We start from the raw sequence: 19,670 nt of genomic DNA, 5'->3' as shown, positions 1-19,670 counted from the left end.
GTACAAATAGTTTAGGCACAGTAAGCCACTCTTATTAGTTAGGGTACGTTTTATATCAATGTATGAAACTGTTTACCAGCCAAGTTCCCAGATGCCACCCAAGGGTTAACCTTGCAAGCTGGCATTTCTAAACATAGCAGTCTTAGGCTTGCTTTGTTAACTTTTCTGCACAGACTTCAATTTCTATCTAGATCTTTTTGGCCAAAAATCCTTAGGATTCTCTGAATGTCTCATGTGCTTAACCTGTACAGGATGGTATTGTGACATTATTCATGTGGCTTCCAATTCTACCACTTTGAGTAGCTATATAGTATATAACAATCTCCCATTAGCACCTGAGAAAGGTTAGAAAAAAGCAGAAAACTATAAATATCACAAAGTAATGATGTAAAAATACCCATTAGCCTAAAATCTTTAATTTATTTATTTATTTTATTTTATTTTTTGAGACAGTCTTGCTCTGTCATCAGGCTGGAATGCAGTGGCGTGATCTCAGCTCACAGCAACCTCCACTTCCCCGGTTCAAACGATTCTCTTGTCTCAGCCTCCCAAGTAGCTGGGACTACAGGTGCGCACCACCATGCCCAGCTAATTTTTCTATTTTTAGTAAAGACAGAGTTTCACCATGATGGCCAGGATGGTCTCGATCTCTTGACCTCGTGAACTGCCTGCCCCTGCCTCCCAAAGTACTGGGATTATAGGCGTGAGCCACTGCGCCTGGTCCAACCTAAAATCTTAACCTTAAACTTCTTAAATGAGTATAGGTGAAATAAGATTTTTCATACTGAAGTAGTTTACAACACTACAGTTGAATTTAGGAACATGAATCAAGAAAAGGAGTGATGTGAAAAAGTAAAAACAAAAACAACTGGGTAGAGTTATTTGCAAATATGGTCATTCTGAATAAATGCTAAACATGAGGTAAATTAAAATAATGACAAAACTTTAAATGAGTAAAATACCTTACAAAATTAATGTAGAAACTGAAAAATGATTAAAACACTCTAGAGCCATTTCATTTCCAGATATAAAAATCAAGAAATTGGTTTTCTTCTTTGTAGAGTTATTTAATTTTAAAAATGACTTTATAGTGTTCACTACATTAATAAAAATAAAAGCATTGTTTCCAAACCAAAAGCACAAAATGGAAAATGAGGAAAGTTTCACCAAATCAAAAGATAGATAACAAATTGAGAATGTTCAAAAAAAAAAAAAGGGTCGATAAGCCCTGAAACAAGATAAATATTGAATTTAAAACATTGCAATATACGAATAAAACATTCAAAGCAAATGTCACAAACTAAACTTAACAGAAAAACATAAAACATAATTATAATGTATTAAAAATATAACAATAATAATATATCAATATACTGTATAAGGTAGACCTCTACCAGTTGCTTTTGGAGGTAAACTAAACTAACAATAAAATAATATTGATAATAATAATTATTATTTTGTATTGGCTCGCAAAACTGCTCTATTCAGAAGGTAACACTAATTAAGAGACTAAAAGAAAGTAAGGTCCAGTGTCTTTAGCCTCAGTCTTTCCTTTCTACATATTTTTGCTTCTTTGCATGTTGACCTCATTGTGTCCTAATGAAAATTGCTTTATTCATTCAACCATGAAATATAGCAGTTTTACCTTATGTTATTCATAAACTTTGTGGAAAAAAAATGTTTATTTCTCACCAAAAAGTCATGTGCTCCCCCAACATCCTCAACCCTCTAGTTCCAGTGGGGCCATATGACTATTTCTATCCAATGAACTGTGAGGAGAAATAATTACAGTTTAAAGCAGGGAGAATTCAGTACACATCCCTCTAACTTTCATTTTCCTTGTTGTGGGAAGCATGGTAGCTTCATGGTGATGAAGGAAACCTATGTAGATTGCTGAGTGATCACATAAAAAATATTCTCTAGAGAATATCTCACTTTTTTGAACCTATAGCTTGAGCAAAAAGTAAAATTTTTTCGTGTTACATCTATAATGCTTTGTGTGTACATATTGATTGCCAATGTACAATCTAAACTTATTTCTCTAAATGAACTGTCTTTCCTGATGGTTCTAGTTAACAAGGCACAATGAAGACACACACTATTTTAGCTTGAATAATGTGTTAACCTAGAACAAATCATTGTAGCCAGAGAGATTTGGTACTCTGATAGGCCAGATATTTGATATGTGCCCACTCTTGCGAAAATAGAGGTAATCTCTAAATAAAGCTTGAAATGCGGTCCTCCGAGGAGAGAAAGGTCTTGTTATTAGATGGAAAATTAGTAATGGTTGATAATAATAGCAAATGACTACTTTATTTCTCCTAAAATGTTTTTCTCACAGTTACGGGATGAATTGTGTTCCCAAAAATTCATATTAAATCTCTAATCCCCAGTACCTCAGAATGTGACTATATTTGGAAATAGGACCTATAAAGGGTAATTAAGTTAAAATGAGGCCGATTAGAGTGGACCCTAATCCAATCTAAGGACAGCTGTCCTTATAAGAAAAGAAAATCTGAACACACAAACACATACAGGGATTTGCTTACACAGATGAAAAGTCATGTGAAGACACAGTGAAAAGGCTGCAAGCAAAAAAAAGAGAATTAAGGAGAAACCAAACCCACTGACACCTTGATCTTGGATTTTCAGCCTCTAGCACTGGGAGAAAATAAAATTATGTTATTTAAGCCATGGTATTTCATTATGGCAGCCCTAAGAAACTACTATACTAATTCATAAAAATATCAAAATCTCTACTAGTTCTCAAATTACTTCTCAAAACACACTGCCTTTGTCAAAGTAGGCAATTCACATATCATCCACTTATTGCAGCACTTCCAAGTTAAGGAACTCTAGTTGATGGATATTTCTCCTAATCACTTTCAAGGGCTATCCCTGAGAATGCAATAGCTTATAGCTCAATGTTAAAATTTACAGGGAAATTCTAGGAATCAAGAATCAGTATTAAGAAATACTATAGCTTTGAAAAGCAGAAAGCAAAATACCTTTAGCACACATAAATAAATTGGCCTACATTCAGTAGCTATGGGAATCTTTCACATATTTCCTTCTTTGAAGGGTCAAATAGGCAAAAGAAATACTGCTGGAGAATGTTTAGAAAGTTAAGACATATATATTAAATTATGAACATTTCCAATATAATGTATTCCAGAAACTGATCACACATTAAAATAGAGCTTGCTAACTAATACTTATGAGTTACAGATGTGTTCAAATATTGATTCCCTGAGCTCTCTAGGCAGGTAGGTGAACACTCTCATCTCTGTTAATCTTGGTGTAGCATATAATCATTGCAATTTACTTTGTATGTCACAATGTAAAAATTACTGGAAAGCAATATATGGAGAGCCTCAATAAATTTCAAAAGAGTAATTGTTTAGGTTGTATTGTCTAACTGTAGTATTTTAGAAATTAAAATGGCCATCTTTTTTCAATCCTGAATTCTACAAATTTTTGTATTTTAGATTTTCTAAAATTAAGGTGAGTCTTAAACTTGTAACTGCCACACAGGCACAAGTCATGAGATAATGATCAATTCCCATACATCTGTGAACTATACATGGTTTTAAAATAACTCTTAACATAGTCATCTATTCAATTTAAATATTTCTAATAGTAATATATTAATAATAAAATGCTAAAATGTGACTCTATCTCTGTTTCAGTTGTGCCTCCAAGAAAAAATGTACCAGCTTCTCTCAGAATTTCAAACTGAAGTTGATGGTCAATAAAGCAGGACATGATCATGGAGGTTCTTAACACTACTGTGGAGATTCTTAACTAACCACAGATATCTAGCTTATGAAATTGATGGAGAAGATGAGATGGAAATTTTAAAGAACTTTCAGAGTGCATAGAATTCCCATGGTCTAAGATGAGGAATGTATTTCTTCTACTTTAGGAGGGGAAAAACGATGTTAAAAAATCACACTCAGAATTTCACATGCTGACTCTGCAGCTTCGGGTAGAGGTAAGATCTTAAGGAACAGATTTCTCATTTGAGTCTGAGAATGAATAATCCTGGAATTGACTTAGATGGTGCCCATTAGAATTTCTTGAAGGGATGAAGCTGCCTCAGCAGAAAGAAGCTAGAGGTGAACTGCCAATGCGTAGATGGCAAGAAAACTGCTTGAGCTACCAGTTGGAGGAGATACATTTACTTAATAGTCAGAGGAAGAGAAAGAGGTTGATAAAGAAACCATCAGCCAACATAAACTTTCAACATCTGCCAAACCCAAAGAAGTCAATGCTTGAACACCCCAACAAAACCATGAAGTAAGATCCTACCCACTGACACAGCCTCCACTTTTCCAGTTTTAACCTTATGAGAGAAACCGAAATACTAGAGAATGGGGAATTTGAATACTGTATGTTTTCACTCCAAGAGACTTGTTTTAAGTAGATACAAGGATGGGGAGAAGAGAAGCATGGAATGAATTTTAAATGTAGACTATGACATTAGAATGCTTATTTTTCTTAACTGTTAACAGAAGTGGTTTTTATTGCCTAAAAGGAGGTTAAAAAAAAAAGACATGAGACTTGCTCTACATTTCACATAAAAGGAAGAATACAAATAGCTCCCAGAAAATTATTTGAATAGGTGAAAGGAGAGGCATAACAATAAAGTTGATTGTACTTTTTAGAGTATTTGCTTGTACTTTTTAAGTCTGACTTTTCCAGTGTAGTCATATTTGTGATAGTGAATTAACAATACATGCATGTGAATTTAAACCCAAATTTTGACAGCTAATTTTTACTTTAAAATGCCTTTTGAAATATTCTAGTAATACAGCACTGAAATTTAAAAAGTATACTTTTTATAAAAAAGGATGCCTGTTAAATGCCATGATTTAAGGAAGTCTGATGTTTATGTGATAATATATATAACTTTGATGGTCAAAGGATTCAAAAGATTATTTAATCAGAGAATGTAAAGAAAAATTACAGTCAAACATGGAGTATGAATCACATTTATTATAATTATTTCCCTCCAAAAGAACCATAATTAAATTGATGGTTCATCTTAAAATTATTGACATTTGAGAATTGAGAAAACATTGATAAAAACTGAAAAAAAAACAAAAGTATACCACTTGCAAATTACTTTCTCATTAGACAGCAAAAGTACCCATACAGATTATTAGAAAGCAGTCATAATGAATGACAATAATTAATATCAAATCAGAAATGTTGTAGCTATAGGTGGCACTATAAGAAAAAGCAATAACAATTTCAGCATACCATTTAAGGAATAAAGAAGGGGACAATAAAACAAGCAAAAAGTACTTTGGAGGAACACTCAATAAAGATAAAGGCAGAAACTGAAAAAAAAGAACTGTCAATTAGATAAAATTACCTAAAAAAACAACATAATATAAACAATTTTATGTGAATGAACATTAACATATTTAATTTTCTTTTTAGGAAAAGAAATTGATTACCAAACCAGCCTCATAAGTTAAAAAACAAAACTGATAATGAAGGACCATGAGATACATAAAGAAAAAAGGTAAAGCTTTATTTTCTATTTAAAAAAATCTGCACATTGGAGAGGCACAACCTTCAGAGTCACAGAAAGTGTGTTCTCTGTAGAACAAAGGGAAGATATGGCTGAAATAGGTAGTTCTCAATCAGGTCAGTTTATGTAGCTAAAGAATTCAACCTTATTTCATTCTGATTGGTAGAAACAGTCAAGCCTTGATTGCGTGGTTTCCAAGTGAAAAACTAGAAATCTCTGACAAGTGTTTGTTTCTCTGTTAGATGTTTCTTTCCTTCTGTCATTGAGGGGAGATGGGTTCCAGGTGCAGTACAGTTTGTCTTAGCACTGACAACAGAAATGGCTTGGCTTGATTGTAGAAAGAGAGGTCTTGTTACGACATCTTTCCAGGAACATGAGAGTATATGACCACTCCTTTACCAGCTATGGCAACCAGGTTCTGTTTTAACTTTGCGCATTTCAGTTAGCCACGGGGAGTCCATTTTGTCCCCTGGCCAGAGTAAGCTTTCTTCCTTTTTAGTGGAAACCTGTCTTAGGTAGTGTTGATAATCAGCTTATGTTTTTGTTCCATACTCTTGCCAGAATGATCTGGCTACCTGCACTGAGTCCACCTGTTCCCTTGTTGGGACTCATGTGGCTGAGAGATTTGTGGCCAATTTGAACAACTTGGTCAAGTAAAGGTGAGAAGATGGGCAGGCACCTACTAGATTTAATTCAGTGTATCTTATTGCTATTCAGTGGCATCTGGTAAGTCTATGGATAAGACCTGGAAGTATGCAGTCAAATTGATGTTGGCAAACTAGTAAAACATTTATTCAAGCAGATAAAACAATTTTAAAGAGGAGCTAGGTGCTTAGGCTTAGTATGAAAAGGATTTAAGAAAATAACTGTGGTCGAGAAAAATTTTAAAGTAGCCATGGTTAAAGATGCAATTAGTAAAAATAATTGGTTATTTTTGTGGCATATGACATTAACATAATAACTGTGATTATGGTAAATAACACATATCAAGATAAATTCGAATTTAGGAATAGCATACAATTTTGGAACCCATATTAATAATACATTTAGGGTCACGCTCAGTGGCTCATGCCTGTAATCCCAGCACTTTGGGAGGCCGAGGTGGGCGGGTCACAAGGTCAGGAGATCGAGATCATCCTGGCCAACATGGTGAAACCCCGTCTCTACTAAAAATATAAAAATTAGCTGGGCGTGGTGGCACGCACCTGTAGTCCCAGCTACTCAAGAGGCTGAGGCAGGAGAATCGCTTGAACCTGGGAGGTGGAGGTTGCAGTGAGCCGAGATTATGCTACTGTACTCCAGTCTGGTGACAGAGCAAGATTCTGTCTGGAAAAAAAAAAAAAAAAATTAATATAACTTGAAGAAAGGTACATATCTTTTTGCTGTTTGACAGTGTTTCCTGTATGATTTAAACACAATGAATAAGCTTAGTATGTCTCTTCTGGATTTTGGGGTATTTCTGTTATGACTAAGTTAATGTCCAAAAGACTTGATTTTGGAATTTAGTTTTGGGAAGCTTGTCAGACATCACAAATTTAAAGTGTTTGATGGCAATAGGATCACAGATCGCTATGAATTAAAACCAAAGTGACAAAATATTTTAAAGGTACAAAACACAATAAATTATCTTGACGAAACACAAAATGGAATCTGTTTTTGAGGCCAGTTACCTCAAAGGTAAAGAAAAAGGTTTCACAATTTTCTATTAGAGAGCAAATTAATGCTTCAAGAAAACCCTTTTGTTTTGACACAGGGGCACACACCCTAACCCTGCATCAATGTGCTTTTGATATTAATGTTCAATTTTTAGAAAAACTTATAAATAATTTTCTTTCCATTTTAGCCAACTTGACCACACAAAAAATTTAATTTTTCACAAACCTTCTACAACTTGTTCAAACCTTTAGTTTTGTCTTATACTTCTGTGTTGTTGTTTCTGTGTGTGTGTTTGGCATCCTACCTTAGGACAAAAATGTACTTTACTTTCCTCTCATCATTTTGACCACACAAAGTTCTCCCTCATGTAAAAGAAAAAAATGACTCTCTCTTTTTAACTTGGTTTACCAAAAATGGCTCCTACTTTCCTTAATATGTTGTGTAAAGTGAACTGTTTTTTGTTACTTATATGAAATGCAATTTTAAAACCATTGCATGAATTTTAGCTTCAACTTTTTATTAACAGTTATAAATATTAAGTTATAAATATATTTAACTTTTCTATACCATATAAGAATAAGATGTCAAAATAAACTTAATGTTATATTTAATAATTAGTGTTCCAATATTTAAAATTTGATATAACATACTTTAAGATTTTAAATTACTAAAAATAATTTTGAAACTATGACATGAGTAATTTTTCTAATTCCATCTCCAATTGTCCTGAGACTCATGTACCACCTGGCACCCACAGATGATAATGAAGGGCAGGTCCAGTCAGCATCCTGAATTTACATACCAGGCTTAGAGCTTAGGATAGAGGACAGATCTATCATCTATGAAGATGATACCTGTAGGACCCAACCCCTCTTAGCATGCTCAGGAAGTAAAGCTGGGTCAGGGATGATTGGGCCATATTTGGCTTGACGCTGGTTGTCCAGGCACATCGGACATGTCCCCAGGTCCTAACATGGCCACTTGTCTAGGCCCCCAAGTTCATGGGCTTATTCAAAGACAAACTCAGTAGGAGCCTAGCAGCTATCCTTTGTAGCTTTAATTCACAGATAAGGAAGTACCAAAAATAGTACAGGAACAACTGTTTTATGACCTTAAAACATCTATCAAAAACAGCCTAAACTTGTATAACAAGTAAGTCCAGGCAAAAATGCCTGAATAATACTGACAATTTTGAGAACATTCTCATTTAAAGTAGTTCTTTTTATCAAAGATCACTAAAGTCATTTGAGCTTAAAGGCATTTGAGTTAGTTTCTATTTTTCTGATGAAATATTTAAGTGTTTACATTATCTTTAAGCCAATTAGAGTTCTTTCATATATTTCAATAGTGAAATATCACATACACAAAACACATATAAATATATAGACATGCAGGTACAAAGAAACAGATCATATAGCTTTACAAGATTTTTCATTTGCCAGTTTTCATGTAGCTTTTTTTCTCCTTGTGGAGCAAGGTAACCCAAAAATTGTATTTCCAAAAACATGATTTCTTAAGTGAAATTTTACATTTCGAAGGTACAAACCTTAGATCCAAACACATTATTTGCTGAGACAATCAAGGGAAAGGTCAAATCAAGACAAGATTGCCAGAAAAACTATCTTAAACAAAGTTAAGGCATTTTATGTAAACATGAAAACAATATATTCTCCATGTTAAAAGTTTCTAGTTCTTTAGGTGCAGGGAGAGAGACGTCCTTGCAGATGGGGATTACTTTTATGGATGAAAATGTTTCTTACCAAGACTTTCCAAACAGCCAGCTAAATTCCAGAAAGTACGGGAGACCAATTTAGTCAGATAGCGGGTGTTTTAAACTTGGTTTATTTCTTGATTATATTACTGATTTCAGGGTGTGGCCCTTTAACAGGGTGAAGAAAGAATTTTTTATGTCTAGACTTAGCATGGATAGCTCTGCAAAAGAAGTAAGCCTATTTTAGCTGCGGGCCTATATATACATATATATACACACACAACACACATATATATACACACACGTATTTATATATAAATATATACATATGTATATATGTGTGTGTGTTTATATATATAAATAAATATGTATATAAATATCTGAGATGGAGTCTCACTCTGCTGCCTAGGCTGGAGTGCAGTGTCACAATCTCGGCTCACTGCAACCTCCGCCTTCCGGGTTCAAGTGATTCTCCTGCCTCAACCTCCTGAGTAGCTGGGACTACAGGCGCCTGCCACCACACCTGGCTGATTTTTATATTTTTAGTAGAAACGAGGTTTCACCATGTTGGCCAGGCTGTCCAAGAGCTCCTGACCTCGTGATCCACCTGCCTCGGCCTCCCAAAGTGCTGGGATTACAGGCACAAGCCATCATGCCTGGCCCTATATTTTATAAATACTTTATCTAGCTTTTTTTTAAAAAAACAAAAGTATCTTTTCAAGTGAATCATCTTAACCAACATTATGACAAAACTAAAGATGAACTAGGCATCTCCAAAGATGTATAAAGTAGTCCTTACAAGATCTAGAACCACCCAAAGGGAGTTCAAAGAGAAAAAAGTCTTAGTAGTTTCAAAGGGATATAACTCACGACTGTCCAGCCATATTGTTTAGGGCCCAGCTGCTTCTTAGCAGAGCACCTATACTTAAAGACCCCAAAACCCCACATGCACCTCAGATGGAGAAGACTGGAAGTCAAAAGTTTCCACTGGAAAGGGAAAGGATCAATAACAAAAGGGTACACCAAAAGGTCAAGAGTCATACAAACAGTTTTAAAAAATGGGTTTGATTGCTTGATCAGAAATCCAACCTGTGCCACAGCCAGGAAAGCACAGAATTTTAGCCAATAGACCACAGGATGGATTGCTATTTTGTCAGTCCTTCAGGGCACTCAAAGCAGACAATTTGAGATTTATTTTAATTGCAACTTGATCCAGCTGCCTCTTCATGGAAAGCGAAGAGTATAATTTTCTAGGTTTAGAATAAATGTTTACAGATGTTTCCTGAAGAGAGTTGGAAGAGGCAATCCCAAAAATCCCCTGAAAAAAAAAATGTACTCCCAGGAATAGACTCACCTTATGAAGGCAGTCCCTTTGAGTGCAACTGAAGTGCAAGTGTCCTCGCAAAACTGAAGTGTGAGCATACCCTAGAAAGCATGAGAGTACCCCAGGGTGTGAGTGTACACAACAAAGTATGGGTATACTCCACCAATGGGTAACCTGTGGGACCGGGTGGGAAGAATCACTAAAAAAATAAAGTGCCAGAAACCTCATCCTAAGATCAGAAGATCTTGGGTCCAAGGGGCCTTACCTCTTTTCTCCCCAGTGCAGCCAGGAAGATAAGTGAGCTCAAGAGGTTCTTGCAGGTGCAAATGCATTGGTCCAGGAGTGTTGGGAAGAAGCTAGGGTGCCACTTCAAATCCCATCCTCATCACCAAGAAATGTTAAGAAAAGACCATGAGATCTGTGGAGGAAAAAGGTAGAGCTTTAGTTTCTATAAAAACTAATCTGCAGATTGGGAAGAAACAGTCTTCAGTACAAGTGAAAGTGTGCTCTCCAAAGAACAAAGGAAAGGTCTGGGTTAAATAAGGGAAGTTCTTGCCTTCATTCCCAACCAGGTGCATTCATACAAACGAAGAATTCAAATGTGTTCTGCTCAAATTTTTCTAAATAGTCAGGCTCTGATAACCTGGTTTCTAAGCCCCAAACCATAAGTCAGTATAAGATGTTTCTGTCAAAGGTCCTGTGTGTGGGAGTGAGGAGGTGTTTCTGGCTGTAGTTTATCTTGCTGCAGACAAAAGGAAGTGGTTTGGCTTGACTGTGCAAAGGGAGATCCTGTAACACTTTTACATCTTTCTGAGAACAGAGTACATGAGAAGTCCCTCACCTCGCTATGGCTGCCTACTTCTGTTTGAACTTTGAGCACTTCAGTTAGCCATAGGGAGTCCATTTTGTCTTTTGGCTGAGGACACACTTTAACACAAGTAATCATGGAAGAATTTAGAAGTGTTATTATCTATAAATTATCTAGTAAAGTTATTGTCTTAACATTAGGTATAAAACCAATTTGATAATGAATTTTGTTTTTTAGGTCAATTCTGTTTTCTGCCACGATGGAGTAACACTGACCCTTCCCAACTAAACTACTAAAAGCAAACTAAACAAAATATGTGAAGCAATAATTTGCAGATATTGGACAGGAGGAAATGCAGAAGTGTAACTCGTATGAGAAGAAAACAAACGTGGTGAGTCCCATCATGGTTTCAACTCACTTCCTGGAGCATTTCCAGGATGGGGTGCAGGCAAAGGAAACCCAAACAGAGCCTGAAAATTTAAAAAAAGTGTTAAGAATTTGGGTTGGCCAAAATGGCCTCAGTTTGCTGAGCAGAGTACCAGAAATGAGAAATCTATAGATCTAGCTCGAATGAAGAGGGAGAGAGCACCCAGGAGAGTTCCCCATTAGTCTCAAGCTGAGTACTGAGCTTGAGTACTTAAGGAAACTTAAGTTCTGTGAGGAAACTTGCCAAAATCCAGGAAAAAATAAACCCTAAAAGGCTGTTTTAATGGGTAAAGATAATCATTTTAACAACTATATGTAAAAAACAAACAAACAGCCAGAGGCAGTGGCTCATTCCTGTAATCCTAGCACTTTGGGAGGCCAAGGAATTCAGATTGTCTGAGCTCAGGAGTTTGAGACTAGCCTGGGCAACATGGTGAAACCCTGTCTTTAAAATACAAAAAAAAAAAAAACCACAAAAAATTGGCTGAGCATGGTGGTGTACACCTGTAGTCTGAGCTAGTCTGGCAGGTGAGGCAGGAGAATCGCTTGAGCCCAGGAGGCAGCTAAAAAAAAATTATTAAAAAAACTGAAACTCACACCTGTAATCTTAGCACTTTGGGAGGTCAAGGCCTATGGATCACCTGAGATCAGGAGTTCGAGACCAGCCTGACCAACATGGAGAAACCCCATTTCTACTAAAAAAATACAAAATTACTCAAGTGTCATGGCACATGATTGTAATCACAGCTATTTGGGAGGCTGATGCAGGAGAACTGCTTGAACCTGGGAGGCGAAGGTTGCAGTGAGCCAAGATTGTGCCATTGTACTCCAGCCTGGACAACAAGAGTTGTCCTTCAACTTCATCTAAAATAAAGGAAAAAAAATCTAAAACAAACTATAAAAAATCAACACATTAAACTTCATCAAAAAACAATTCTCAAAGATAACTATTACAAAAATGATAAGACAAGTCACAGACTGGGAAACAATCTTTGCTAAACATATATCCAACAAAGAACTTTCATTTAAAAAACATAAACTCTTCAACTCAATTATTAGGAAAAAAAATAAAAGTTTTCAAAACATCTAACAAATGCTTCAACAAAAGAGGAATAGGAGTGAGCAACACACCTATAAAAAATTATCCAGTAAATGCAAATGAAAACCACAATCAGATGCTACCACAAACATCCCACACACACCCTTGCAAGTGTTAGCAAGGACCTGGAACAACTGCAATTCTTATACGCTGCTGATGGAAATCTAAATCAATACAACCACTTTGTAAAAACAGGTTAGAAGTCAATGTAAAAGTTAAACATACACCTATGCTATGACCCAGCACTGTACTCTTAAGTATTCACCGGAGAGAAATGACAGCATATGCCCACACACCAACTTGCATACATATATTCACAGAAGCTTTTTCATAATAAATAGCCAAAAACTCAACAAAACAAAATTCTTTCAGTAGTACTAATTGTAATATATCTATGGAATGAAATACTACTAATCAGCAATGAAAACAATAAAATATGGACAACATGGATAAATCTCAAAATAACTATGTTGTGTTAAAAGTAATTTAAAATGCATAGTAATATTTATGTAAAACTTTAGAAAGCACAAGCTAATCCATAGTAACAGAAAGGAGACCAAGGGTTGCCTGCAGAGGAGGAGGAAGAGAGAAAGTGAGGGATTGCAAATGAACAAGATGATGTGTGGATGCTATCTTAATTGTGGTGATGATTTCACAAGTGTATATGTGTGTCAAAATGCATTTTGTTTTTGAGACAGGGTCTTGTTCTGTCACCCAGGATGGAATGCAGTGGCACAATCTCGGCTCACTGCAACCTCAACCTCAGCCTTCCCAGCTAAAGCGATACCCCTACCTCAGCCTGCCAAGTAGTTGGAACTACAGTCATACTCCACCATGCCAGTATAAATCTTGTACTTTTTGTAGAGTTGGGGTTTTGCTATGTTTCCCAGGTTCGTTTTGAACTCCTGGGCTCAAGCAATCTGCTGGGATTACAAGCATGAGTTAACACACCCAGGCAAAACTCTTCCAAAGAAATAAATTATTCTATTATTTCCATATAAATTTTGTAAAAGTAAAGGATAGACAAATGGACAATTCCACTACCCATTTTGCAAAACAATGTAACTCTATTCCACAACCATGTATCATTATAAAAATATGAGCTCATTTCAGTTGTGAATATAGTTGCAAATATTCCAAAATAAAATACTAGCTCTTAGTTATTAAAAAATAGTAAGTGACTTTTTATCAAGCAGAATTTATTTCAGGAATACCAGAATGGTTTAGTAAAGCAGTAGTGTAATAGAGAAAAATGATGCTGAGAGGACATTAGAAAAAATGAAATTTCTCTTAATATTCCTAAAATATTTTCTTAAGAAAAATAAATTCTAATCTCAAACTAACATTCCAACAATCATATAAAACCAGAATTATTAAAGCCATTCACTTTAAAGTACAGAACAAGATAAAAATACATTGTTAGTTCACATGATTCTGTAATTTATTAGCACTACAATATTTAACTTTTAAAGAAAAAAGTAAAACTCACTTTTTATGGTGCAGTATACTTTAAAAAAGAAATTAATCCAATTAAAAATCATTTTGGTTTTTTTCTTAGAAGTAATAAAACAGTTTTATACAAATTAAATTTTCCAGTATTAACGTTCATGGTGTTTTACAGCTTGTCATGAGAAAAACTAATTATCAGACTAACCTTCCCATCATAAACAACTAGAAAACTGAATAAAATATATGAAACATTTATTTTCAGATACTGGATAGCAGTACAACTGTAGTGCCTAAGAAAGAAAACAAACAGAATTATCCTTTATGATATTGGAGGCTTTGCACCTGGAAGCCCTTTTTTTCTTTGTTTATTGAGGTCTTTTGTTTTGTTGAAACTGAGTCTCACTTTGTCGCCCAGGCTGGAGAGCAGTGGCATGATCTCTGCTCACTGCAACCTCTGCCTCCCAGGTTCAAGTGATTCTCTCGTACCTCAGCCTCCCCAGTGGTGTACCACCGCTCCTGGCTAATTTTTGTATTTTGTGTGTGTGTATTTTTGGTAGAGACAGACTGAGTTTCACCCTCTTGGCCAGGCTGGTCTCAAACTCCTGACCTCGAGCGATTCACCTGCCTAGGCCTCCCAAAGTGGTGGAATTACAGGCGTGAGCCACCTCGCCCTGCTGGAAGCCCTTTTCAGACACCAATACATTAAAGACAGAGAAAGGGACAGACAATTGAGTTTGGGAGGAGTTGCTGAGGATTCAGAGAGGGGAAGACTGAAGAGAGGAGGTTCAGAGATCTTTAAGTGGTCCCTTTGTTGATAAACTTAGGGATTTCACTCACAAAGTTTTATTCAAGGTAAATTGTAACACAAATTTAAAACTTCCTTATACACCGATGAAAATCTGTTAGGATATTTAACAGACAATCATAACAGAAAAAAAAAAAATCAAAATTCTAGGAGACAATTCTACCTAACATAGAATCTTTTGAAGAAATATACTATATATTTTTGTGGAATATGAAAGATTATTTGAATAAATGAAGTAAATGAAAACAAACATATGTCATGTTTGGTTTTTTTATCCCAAGGTGTGCCAATAGAAGTGATGTTAAAATACAATATTTTGTTTCGTTAAATAAAAGCTGATTTCTAAAATGAAAGATGTCTTTTTTCTTTCCAGGTTGTTTTTCATATTTAACCAATGCCTTCTAAAGACATAATAGTTTTCATCAACATATCTAACAGTTGTTCTTTGTAGAGTATCTGTTTTTTTTTTAACAAGATACAAATATATTCACCAATCATTATCCTAGAATTTAAAATACAAATTGAAAAGGCTAAGGCTTAGAAATCACAAAAATTTTGACAACTCATGGAAATTATGAGTGTATATTTCAATAATTCTGGAGCTAATATATGATTTTATACATGAGTTTAATTTAAAAGATAAAGGCTATCTGGAAACAAAATGAATGACAGAGAAAATTCCTTATAATATTCAATTACTACTACTCCTACCTCCTTTCCTTATTTGACATCAATTTTTTACCTAGAAACCAGTGAAATCTGTTGGGTGAGTTTCTCACATATATCCACATCTTAAAATTCATCAATCCAATAATAGCAGTCAACTTTGTAAAATAGCTCTAGCTTCATCACTCAAATGTGTTTCTAATTTGAAACTTCAAGCAGAGAAGAGAAATAATTTATTGATATCTGGTCACATAAGATGCTTAGCAGCTAATACTAAGATGATAGCATTACAAAAAATAACCTAATAGTTTATTACAGATAGGTAAAATTGTATATTAGATTTCAGTATAGTTACCACATATATAGACTGTGTCTATAACAAGATATTAGCAGTGAAATGAGTCAATTGAATTACTTTTTAAGAGTACTAGCAAAGTGCTAAGACCTAGCAAATGAGGTAAAAATGAGGTCGGTGGTGAGGTATCAAAAGACATCAACTCCTATCGAGGAGAAATAAAAACATATGTAATTTCAAGATCAAAGAGGGGGAAAACCCTAGACCTTAGTGGACACACACACAAACAGCTGAACATCAAAAGCAGCAGAGGGACCGAGCAGCAGAGGAACCGAGCAGCGGAGAATGGTGGGGTGTCATGGCAGAGAAGGAGGGAAGAGGCATCTGAACATAAGCCGAGAACAGTCAGACTCCAGAGGAAGATCACCTTCGCACTCCATTCCCACCTTCTGGCTCCCCATCCATTTCACTGAGAGCCACCTCCACCACTCAATAAAACCTTGCACTCATTCTTGGAGCCCACGAGTGATCCGATTCTTTCAGTATGCTGGGCAACAGCTCAGGATACAGAAAGCAGTCACACTGTCCCTCTGCCCTTGCTATCGATAAGGAAGAGGGTTCATTGAGCTAATTAACACTCACACCATCTGCAGATGGCAGAGCTGAAAGAGCTTTGTAACACTGGGGTTGCAGGCACCCTTCCCTACACATTACCACAAGACTAGAGCCCAGAAGACTGGCCTCTGCACCTGCCCACCTGCTTTTTCCCAGCACGGGTTTGAGTTGCTGGGTGATGGAGCAGGTGAGCCACACCCCTGTCACATGCCTGAGAGGGGAATCAGGGAATTCTCCTGTTTCAGTATGGACTGAGTTTGAGCCTTCCTAATTGAGGGGAAAAAATTATTAAAACTACTTAAAAGCTCCACCTTCTGAGACTTTGGGCAGAAATCTCTACCATACCTAAGTGCTCGGGATTCAAAATGTGACAAAGATGTTGAATAAACATTTCTGTGTTTATCTCCATGCAATCCAATTAAGTGTCGGGGAAAATTAAGCTTTGAAAACATGGAAAGTGAAAGCAAGAATCATTGATGATAAAGGAGGCTGATAAGGCTTACCTGAATGGCCTTCCAGGTATAAGATTTACAAAAGTAAAGTCTAGAACATGAGAGAAATAATCAGTTCTGGGACGTAGAGTAGCTTGGTGTACCAAGGAACTGAAAGAACCTCCCTCTGCTGGAGCATAAAAAGGACATGAATTCCATGTAATCAAACATAAAAGAGAATTTATGTAATGAGTCATATTACACAGAACCTCATGGACTGCATTGGGATGGTCAGGCGTGAAGGTCTTTGAGCAAAGGAACTGATTTGATCCAAGTTACTTTTTACCAATATAAAACTTAAATTCAAAGTTCACCATTTTTAAAAGTAAGAAAGGAAACAGGAGGGAAGGAGGGAGGACCAGTCTATTGATGAAGTCTATATCACAATACAATACAGTCAATTTTCACTCCTTTTCTTTCTCTCTCTATAGATATTTTAAAAAACAAAATTTATGATATGTATGCATATATATATCATATATAACATTTTATATACACACATAACATTTCATATAAATATATAAAACATTTCAAACACATACATGTTTGGTTTTTTGTTGTTGTTGTTGTTGTTAGAAGGAAACAAATCAACAACCATAATTTATATACCGATGGTGTATGAAAGGTGCCAATACAGCTGGAGGAGACGAGAAAGTTATATGCAAGGAGAATGGTGGGGTAGTGGTATATGTTGTTACAGAATTCATCAGGTTCAGAGAGTTGTAAGAAATGGTCTAGTACCTTGAAGTAGAGATTGTAGATGTAGAAAATGTGATCATACTTTGTCAATTTTTTTTTTGAAACCGAAAGGAGGCATTACTCATAATTACACTGGGAAGAAGAAGAATAAATATATTTAAACTAGAATGAAATACCCTAGCTATATTAGAATGTCTCTTATTGCTTTTAGTAAGTGTGATGGGGATAATTTCTTTAATAATTTACAATAGATAAAGGAGCTAAGCCTATTGCCTATGGCATCATAGTAGACCCTTCTCAAGGGTAACAAAGGCTTAGCACCTCCCCAAAGTCCATCCCTGAGTGAAGATTAGAAGACTTAATTTGGAGTAGAGGACAGAAACTGGAAGGAAGGTGGAAAGTTTGAACATGATGAAGGGTAGTGGGAAAACTTTAAGTTTGGAAAAACTTGACAGGTAGCCTCAGAGTCCAATCATTCCCTCTGGGAGAATGTGATTTGGCAGAGCTGAATGTTACACCCATGGGATGGTTCCTCAGAAGCTATTTCACGAACAAGACATGAATTGTGGAGTCCATTATCATCATAGGTTTTGTAGAAGTTATGCCCTAGACTTTAGAATCTTATTTAAACTAAAAGAGACTCCTTTGGAAAAACAAGAGTTGCCACTATATACTTAGGCCTTTGTGCCCTTCTAGAGCTTTTACTATAATGTGTCCTATCAGCAAATTTTTCCCCAGTTCATTCCACAGGGTAAACTAGGTGATCTTTGTTCTATGATATGACTGGCTGTAGCATACACAAAAGCCCCAGAGGATGGACCTGGAAAACAAACCGGGAAAGACGCAGTGTGTAGAGTGACCATGTTCCTATCCACAGAATGGGCAAGACTACAGAAGACAGTGTGATCCAGTACTTGCTGGCTATAGAGGCCACAAAGAGATAGACTTGGGACACAAGCCAAGTAATGAACTACAAATATCTCATATTCTTGATAATCTCAAAGTCATAGATATTTGACAAGCAGATACAGTCTTGCTTTTTATATACTATTCTTGCCAGGTACATGGGAGAGGCTGGGTATATTTTGGCTGAGTTCCCCTCAGTAGTCATAACTGTCCAAGAACAATATTACTAATATAATATCCTTACAGCCTTTGTAACTTAAAAACGTAATGAGGAGAGAGGATTTTTTATGAGGCCAACTATTATTTTCAAGACTTAATGTAGCTATTAGAAACTTGATATGAGCTCTCAAGATTCCACAGCAGGGCATTAAAAGTGCACAAGTCCAACTCTCTTCCAGTCAAGTCTGAGACAATGACACATGGCACCAAATGACAAAGAGAAATGGATATTCATTCTTTTGAGCAAAACCTGGCAGCAATGTAGTGATTTAATGGCATGAGAAGCTTGGAGGCTTATCACGCAATAACGAATCATCACAGGATAGTAATCAGGGGTGAGAAGAGAAGAGAAAGATCCATTTGACTGCTTTTTTGGGCTAGCACTTCACCTGTTATTTTCTACCTACTATCGAGCATAACATATTCAGACAAGCTGATATGAGTAAATATTGGATCAATGTTGATGGTTGGGGAAGGAGAAACATAAATTCAAAGGGAGGCTCACCTGATTTACTGGGATCCTTATGTTTCTAATGATACAATAGAAAGTTAATGGGTTTTGGGGTCACAACTCTCTATACATGGATTCTAGCTTTTGTCACTACTCAGATGAGACCTGTCATGTGACTTACAAACCTCAATTTCCTCATACACATAGTGGATCTAATAACATCTACCTCTCAGGGTTTCTGTGCAAATTACATAAGGAAGAACAGTTAAATAATTGTTATTCTGCATGGTGCTTAGAAGTCATTTACTATGGAGCTAGAGGAGTACTGCAAATGCTGTATAAGTTGCTTACAAGAGCGCAATAAAGTGATGTGAACTTAAGTCCCATACAAGAACAGCCAGGAAGAGCCATTCCAAGTTACATTTTAAGATCACTCTGACAGCTGATTAAATAGCAGAATGAAGAAGTGGAGGAATAAAACCTTTGAGACCAGTGAGCAGGGTACAAC

At 36.0% G+C, this 19,670-nt stretch overlaps 1 long non-coding RNA gene across 2 annotated transcripts in view; it reads right to left on the bottom strand.

The window, feature by feature from the left end:
* Window positions 1-19,670, bottom strand: part of LOC105480995 (uncharacterized) — a 575,131-nt gene that overhangs the window by 52,549 nt on the left and 502,912 nt on the right. For both annotated transcript variants that reach the window (XR_011612742.1, XR_011612741.1), the window contains one exon: window positions 10,499-10,651. This is a non-coding gene — a long non-coding RNA (uncharacterized lncRNA). The remainder of the gene's footprint in view (window positions 1-10,498; window positions 10,652-19,670) is intronic.

Source organism: Macaca nemestrina, chromosome 14 (genome assembly GCF_043159975.1).
Source record: "Macaca nemestrina isolate mMacNem1 chromosome 14, mMacNem.hap1, whole genome shotgun sequence".
Lineage (NCBI taxonomy): Eukaryota > Metazoa > Chordata > Mammalia > Primates > Cercopithecidae > Macaca > Macaca nemestrina.
Note: the sequence above shows the minus strand (reverse complement) of the source record. Positions and strands in the feature narration are given on the sequence as shown.